The 8,060-nt window shown below is 38.2% G+C and overlaps 2 non-coding genes across 2 annotated transcripts; both read right to left on the bottom strand.

Annotated features, from left to right (window-relative positions):
* Nucleotides 1–432: 432 nt before the first annotated feature.
* On the bottom strand, nt 433–514 carry TRNAS-GCU (transfer RNA serine (anticodon GCU)). Its single transcript has one exon. It is a non-coding gene; the product is annotated as a tRNA-Ser (tRNA).
* Nucleotides 515–6,418: 5,904 nt separating this feature from the next.
* Nucleotides 6,419–6,490, bottom strand: TRNAP-CGG (transfer RNA proline (anticodon CGG)). Its single transcript has one exon. It is a non-coding gene; the product is annotated as a tRNA-Pro (tRNA).
* Nucleotides 6,491–8,060: the final 1,570 nt, after the last annotated feature.

Here is an 8,060-nt window from a genome sequence, read left to right as displayed (position 1 = left end):
CTGTTGTTTTTTTTCTATTGACCTTATCTTTTTTGATGAATTTATTTTATTGCTTATAGGAGTAATAATTTCTAAAAGGACGGACTGGAATGACCAAACTCCAGTTTCTGCCCGCTTTTTGCCAGCTCTATTTGTCTTTCATTTTTTCCTTCCACCTCCTTTCGCAAGCACTTGGAAGGAAGCCTACCAGAAGGAACTTGATTAATCACATGAAGCACCCCACTTACACAATATTGACAATCAATACCCAATCGACCATAAAGAAGAAAACCCACGCAAACCGTAGTAATAGTTCGGGAGTAGGGAAGGGATGGCAGCAGTTTTCTCCTAGTGAGGGCGATTCAAAGTTAAACATCAATCTGGGTATATTGGCTGAAGTTGAAATATATCCCTCTTTCCTTTCGAGCCGCCCTCTTTACTAAAATGCCTCATCGACGAGGGTGGGATTCGAACCCACGCGTGCAGAGCACAATGGATTAGCAGTCCATCGCCTTAACCACTCGGCCACCTCGTCAGGACAAAGACTGACTTCTAAGTACTTTATTTTACAGTTCATACTTGGGAACTCACTGGACATCTCGGGTAGATGTCCACACGGACACACAAGGAAGTGGAGTGGGAAAACAGCGATGGGGGAAAAAAACGGGTTTAGTTTTCACAGGAGTCATAAAAGTGGTTGAGACGTGATAGAAACACATTTGCCTGGGTCTTCGTTTCCTTTCTCGGGCTGCCTGGCTCTGGGCTGGAGGCGCATCATGGTGAAGTCCGGGCCGGCAGTGGGCGTGGCCCAGACGACCTGGGGAGACCAGGAGTTTGCAGTCATCCTCCAGGTTCGGGGTAGCCTCATCCCGCGCCTCTATAGGATCCTCGTGGCCCGACAGCGCGTCCCTGAGCCTGCAGGGGACTCAGGTTCCTAGAGCCGGCCCCAAGCGAGTCGACCTCAGAGAAGCTGGCGAATCCCAAATCCTACTTCATGGCTAGTAAAACAGTTTAGAAAATTAGATGATGGATCTGAATAGCGCAATGCTCCATTCCTACTTAGTGTTATTGCCGCTTCTTCAGTACTATAAGGGTGAAATTGCGTAGAGAAGAATCCTTAATTCATGGGGCTCTCATCCCAGGTCATCATCAGAAGAACCATGAATTCTGATTTCCCCTCAAGTAACCTGTGCATTTCTCGGGTGGCTTTCTAGCAGAGAGATTGCCTAACTTTCATTCGATTTTTCACTGGATACGGTGCCAAAAATGTTGAGACTCACCTCTAGGGAGAATATGATTTCGGAAAGGGTGAGAAAGCTGTTTCAGCTGCCTTTTTGGTTTTTGACTGGTTTGTTTCATGGAATGAATAAAAGACACATGAATGAACACGAGTAGGGATTAATTGTGACTAATCAGAATGAATCATAAACGCCTGGGAAAAGAAGGTAATACTGAAGGTGAGTTTTCAAGAGCAAGTTGTCTATGGGTAGCAAAGAGAGAGAGTATCCCAGAGTGAGGAAAGGGCCTGAGCAAAGGAGGAGGCCAGGAGTATCTAGAAAAGCGTTGAGAAATCATTGTGGCTGGAGCGCTGAAGCTTGTGAGTGGCTGATCAGGGAACATCCTTAAATCTGAAAATGGAAGACGGTCATGAAGATTTTTCTTCTGAAGCCAAAGCAAATCAATCATAGGATGAACAACAGGAAACATGGGGGAAATGCTGAAGGAACGAAATCCCTGCTGCATTCTCACACTCTTAATGTAAGGACACTTTCCCTTAGGCTGCACTAACTTCTTGAGTGAAGACCCTCTTTTGCTTGTCACAAAGCATCGTTTTCTCTTCTTACTTGGAAAAGTCCTTATATTTTAGTGTTTGCTATATTGACCTGCCTGGATCTTCAACCTCAGCTAATCCACTTCCTTCAACCTTGTTTTCCTTGCCCAGTCCAATTCGTGGTTTTGTATCAAGAAGAATCTATTTCCCCTATCTCCCAACAAGCCATCTCCCCTCATGGAATGCTCATGCCCTTTCTCATTTTAACTTGGATGAATTTTTATCCATACCTTGGCTCTCAGTTCAAAGCTTATTTTTCTAATTAAAATTTTTTTGATCAAAGTTAATGCATGTTATAAAATCTTAAGTACTTCAAAAATATATGTACGTAAAAAAGTGGTCCTCTTCCTCCTGTCTTATTCCCCCTTGGTAGAGGCAAAGATTTTCTGCCATTTGGCTTTTTTGTTTGTTTGTGCTGTTGTTTTTGTTTTTACTAGCATATCTCCAAATATCATGCTATGGCAGAGATGGCTAGTTGGCCACCAATATTTGTTCTTTTCTTCCAAGAAATGGAAATTTAGGGGCTGACCCCATGGCTGAGTGGTTAAGTTTGCACATGCTGCTTCAGCAGCCCAGGTTTCGCCAGTGAAAAAAAAAAAAGAAAGATTGGCAACAGATGTTAGCTCAGGTGCCAATCTTAAAAAAAAAAGAAATGGGAATTTAGTAGAGCTCATAGCCACTCATGAGAAGATTACAATGCACAACCTTCCTTGCTGCTAAGCATGGTCATGTGACCAATTTCTAAACTAGGGCATTAGAGAGAAAGTATATGTAAAGCTTCTAGTTATGCACAAAAGAGAAAAGAAATACCTTCCACTTCTCTCTTTCTACTGGATCTGCTTGCTGGAAAAAGCAACACCATAGGAATAAAGGAGTCAGGAAATAGAAAGAGATTGGACCCAGCAACACCATAGGAAAAAGGGAGCCATGAGATAGAAGACTAGAACCAACACCATGGAGCCAAAGCATCAACCTGGGTTATATATACCTTCAAACCATTAGTGACAGGTCAGTAAATGTCTGCTTCCTTTTAGTTATAGTTTGTATATTTGTTAATAAACACAAAATTGTATTCTAACTAATACACATGCTTTTATTTCTACTTATTTTTTTTTGTTTAGTATTTTCTATTGATTACCCATTATACAAACATAAGATTCATCTTTGTTTCCTCACCTTAAACACCACCATATACAGACACCCTTCCCATCAATCTTACTTCCAAATATAGTTATATCATAATTTTTGTTGAATTAGTATTCACTGTTTATATGATTGGCAAATATTATTCAGTGATCTCTCATGATGTATTGCTTCCTGAACATTAGAATTGTTTTTTTTAAATTACCGCAAATAACCATTAAAGTTTGCCAAAAAAGAAATTGAGTGATTTCTGTACTTGCTATACAGTTTTCATCCTGATGTCTTCCTTCACCATCATCCTGTACATTTCCAAGTCCTTTTCTATCTGAATTTGTCTTCTCCTTTAGGCGGAGTACATTGTAGAGTAGCTTTCTGAGAAAGAATTCATTGGAGATAAGATTTTTGAGTAGTTGGGTGTTGGAGAACATTGTTTATGTTTCTCTAACACTTGCATGTTTGGTTGGGTATGCAATGCTAGGCTGGGTAATATTTTCTTTCAGAATTTTGAAAGAGTACTCCATTTTTTTCTAGCTTCCAGTATTGCTTTCAGGAATTACAAAGTCATTCTAATTACTAGGTTTCATGTGTAATTAGCTTTTCTCTCTTTCAGGGTGATTTCTTGGCCCTCAATATCCTAATATGTCTGAAAGATATGCCTTTGTGTGTTTCTATTTTCATTCCCTGTTCTGGGAGCTCTATTATATCATTAAATTTGGAAAATGACGTACTTCAGTTTGGGAAATTAGCTTGATTTTTTTGTTCTTGTTGATTTTCTCACTTACATATTCTCTCTTCTCTCTCCTTTCTTTTTTGTTTTCTGGAATTTCTTATACTTGGATTTTAAACCTCCAGGATGTTTCCTCTACTTTTCTTTTTTTAATTTACTACCCCCTATTTGCATTCTGTTTGTATTTTTAAATAGGCTTTATTTTTTTTGGCAGTTTTAGATTTACAGAAAAATTGATAGGAAAATACAGAGTTCCTGCATACCCTCTCCCCTCCCCCACAGCTTCTTCTATTATTTACATCTTATGTTATTGTGGTACATTTGTTACAACTGATTAAACAATATTAACATATTCTTATTAACTGAAATTCATAATTTATATTAGGGCTCACTCTTTGTGTTGTACATTCTATGGGTTTTGACAAATGTATAACGACTTGTGTCCATGATTACTGTATCACAGAGAATAGTTTTACTGCCCTGTACTCCACATCTTTGTTCCTAAATCCCTCTCACTCCCCAACTACTGACCTTTTTACTGTTCTTTAGTTTTACCTTTTCCAGAATGTTATATGGTTGGGATAATACAATATGCAGCCTTTTCAAATTGGCTCCTATTATTTAGCAATATGCTTTTAAGGTTCTTCATGTTTTTTTGTGGTTTGACAGCACATTTATTTTTATTACTGAATAATATTCCATTGTATGAATGTACCACATTTTGTTTATTTTTCGAAGGACATTTTGATTGCTTCCAAGTTTTGGCAATTATGAATAAAGCTGCTATAACATTCTTGTGCAGGTTTTTGTGTGGACATAGATTTTTCAGTTAATTTGGGTATATACCAAGGAGCATGACTGCTGGAATTTCCCTTTGTATTTTTACTCCATATTCTGGAATATGTCCTTCACATTTTATTCCAAATACTCCATTAAGTTTTTCATTTCTTCTCTCACAATTTCAATTTTAAGAGACTTCTGTATCTGAGTTACTCTTTTGTACAGCATTCTTTTTTTTTTAAAAAAAAAAGAATAGATGTAATAACATCCTTGAGTTTTCTTCTCTCTGCATAATATTTTCTGCTATTTTTTTCTAGTTCACTTTTATCTTTGTCTTTGATATGAGACACTTTAGATGTCTAGTGACCTTTGGTTACTGGTCTATAGTTATAATTAGGCCACAAAAATATCTGGAAATTTAGATTGTGAGTCCAGTTTATTGACTGTGGGCTTTATTGTAAAGTGGTCTACCTGTGCCATTTGTTATCAGACAATATCTTTAACTCTTTCCTCTTAGGATAGTAAAATCCCTTGAAGAAGGATGATTCAATTTCCCGCTTAGATGGCATAAAACTGACTCCCTTACTTCTGAGAAAATTCTTAAAGGACAGAGGTTGGATGAAGCTCCTTTCGAATTTCAAACTTAATGAATGACTCCATCTACTCCAAATTATAAAAATATATTGAATTACAAATAAATCATACATTTATATTTCATGTATAAAAAGAGAATATATTGCATACCACGTTGGAATGAGGACCTGCATCTTCATAGTTAATGGGCCCCCCCAAATTGATCAGAACAAGGAAAGGTAAAACAAACTACACTCTTTTCAGAATACCAAGGTGAGCAGGGCCAGTGGCGCCTCAGTGGTGCCACAAACAAAAGAAGAAATGGCGGTGGTGGTGGTGAGTGTGTCCACTTTCAGTCATGGCTAAAAACCAACATGATTATTCTGAGGAAATACCTTAATTTAGCTATCGTGTGCAAAGTAACTGGATTAATACTTTCCTCTCCATCTTTTTTTTGTCTTTCAAATTTCAGTATTAATCAATTCACCTGGGCATTTTGAACAATTCCGAAGTGAGAGCATTTCTGGGGGCAGAGGAGAAAGTACTGGTAAGTTTTCGAGCATGGAGTGGGGAAGACGTTGAAATTCCAGGGTTAACGATTGCTCCTTGTGATTTTTCTCTCCGGGTGGACAAACCTTGGCCGGCAATATTCCTTGGAGTCTACTTGTTTCTATGGGAATTCTGTACTTCCTCATAGGACGCATAATTGTAAATATTTAGTTACTTGTGAAATTAAATTCCGAAGAAACAAAACCTTTTTTATTCCCTGTCCACCACTGCACCCCTGGCATCCAGCAAAGATAGACACTCAGCGCAGGAAAAGAAAGAGGCAGGAATCTGTAACCAACAGTCGACCAGAGCAGAAGCGGCCGCCGCAGCAGTTGGCGTCACTTTTACTTTAGTCAGTGTGTTACGAGCAGTAAATGCTGCCAGTCAGAGTACGATCACTGAAGTTGCAGGTACCAGTGGAAATTAAAATTCACTTCTCAACGAGAGTTAGGAAAATACTGGTAGACCGTAATTGAAGCTTCCCCACCCTCCGCTTGCAGCGCTTCCTCAACTATGCACACGCACATCCGCACGCACGTACGTACGCAAGCACATATTTGATGCCCAAGGAATGGCGTGGCGTTTGAGAAGGCATCCATAGGAGAACTGGAATTGGGGGCGCGCCCCGCGCCGGCATCAACACATGGGATGCGTCTCCACCTAGGAGATCCGGAATTAAGTACCCACCAGCTTCGAAGACATCCGGAATTAAGTACCCACCAGCTTCGAAGACAACCGCAATGTTAATGTGATGAAAACCCATGTTTTTGGCAAGAATATTTGAGAAAACACTTGCTTTAGATTCTCAAGTCCGATTGGTGGAAAAGTAAGCAAGTGGGCTCGTCCGGGATTTGAACCCGGGACCTCTCGCACCCGAAGCGAGAATCATACCCCTAGACCAACGAGCCACCTACGTATAAATGGCACCCGTGATCATGTAAGAAGAATTAGAATTAAATAATACTTTTTATTCTGTTTGATCTACAAATAATTTGTTCCCTGATAAGATTTAATTCTGCCTGAATCTTTTACCTAAAATAGTTGGAAGACTGATTTCTGTTCATGGTCTGTTGGTAGCTTAAATCAGCATGGAATCACATAGTTGTAAGACTCATCACCTGTAGGAAATTTTGACATTTTATTTCTCCTTTGTTCTACTTTTCTAAACTACTCTAAGTAATTTAACTCATTTTTCATTTAGCTTTTAGTTAAATCTGTTAGAAAAATTAGTGTCCTGGAATTTTCCTCTTCTCACTGCTATCCTTTTTGAAAGTTGGGTGTTACTATTACTGAGTTGGTCCAAGATTATTTGCTATAATAAGGAGTATTTTCTACCAGAGGTTCCTCAGAATGAATATTCCTAATCTCAGCAAAGTTCCATTGATTCAAATAAGATTTCTTAACATTCATTTTTCAGGGGCACTAAGAGATGAGTATTTGGTGGGTATACTGAGTTACCAAAACTTCTGGCTAAAGTCAAATGGGACATTTGCTGATATATCTAAACTACATTTTAAATCCGTGTAAACATGTATGCATTGAATTAATACATGTTTTCAGTTTCATTTTGCTGTACTGAATTTGATGGCTTCAAAATTACAAAGAGTTCCTCTCATTCAGTTTATTCCTTCTGTTAATCTATAGTTATTTATAGAATGCCTGCTTATTTTTATTTTTTACCAAAAAAGAAATTCTTTTACAAAGATAAGTAAAAATAGTGATTTTCTTGAATACATGAGAAATCACTCCTTTGTGAAAAGGGGAGTGGATTTAAACCAGCACTCAATTTAAGTTTTGACATGGATTTGCTGGGTGAATCCAAAGAATTATGAGGTTACTAGGCATTCCTCTTTTTATCTCCTGCCCACTTTGTACCTTGAAAGTTTAAAAAAGTTTTGACTGCTTTCTCTGAAACATCTGCCTAGGAGTAGTAACAATTCCTAACTGCCCTCAAATTCAAACCATGTGCCTATTGTTCAGACTCAGCATTCCACTTCCATGAAAACGTGTTCTCCTCTGTAAGAAATAGCATCTTCTGTTCACATACAGATGGGTCACTGACATAGGACTAATGAGACTTTAAATAAAAGATTAAATACTTTGTTGTGGAAAAGAATTATTCAATCTAAACTCAAAGATTTCCCAAAGAATAAATTCCTTGATACACAATTTAGAGCACTTCGCTTCATCTTGAAATCAACTGAATAGATTAGTTTACTAATTTCTGAACTCAACACAATGGTTTTGGGGTCACACACTTCACAGAGCAACCTACACTCTCATTTCCAAACTCTTGTTCTCTCTTCTTTTCTATAGTGTAATATACTTTTCCCTTTCTCAATCCAACTTCCTTGGGGATAATACATAATACTTTTACTTTTATACCAGTGAGAACTCAGACTCCAAGCAAGGTCGTTATTTAATGATTGCTAAAAAGCAGCATCATTACCCATAGTAGGGGAACCACATGTAATTTAT

This window comes from Equus przewalskii, chromosome 19, assembly GCF_037783145.1.
Source record: "Equus przewalskii isolate Varuska chromosome 19, EquPr2, whole genome shotgun sequence".
Taxonomy (NCBI): Eukaryota; Metazoa; Chordata; class Mammalia; order Perissodactyla; family Equidae; genus Equus; species Equus przewalskii.
Note: the sequence above shows the minus strand (reverse complement) of the source record. Positions and strands in the feature narration are given on the sequence as shown.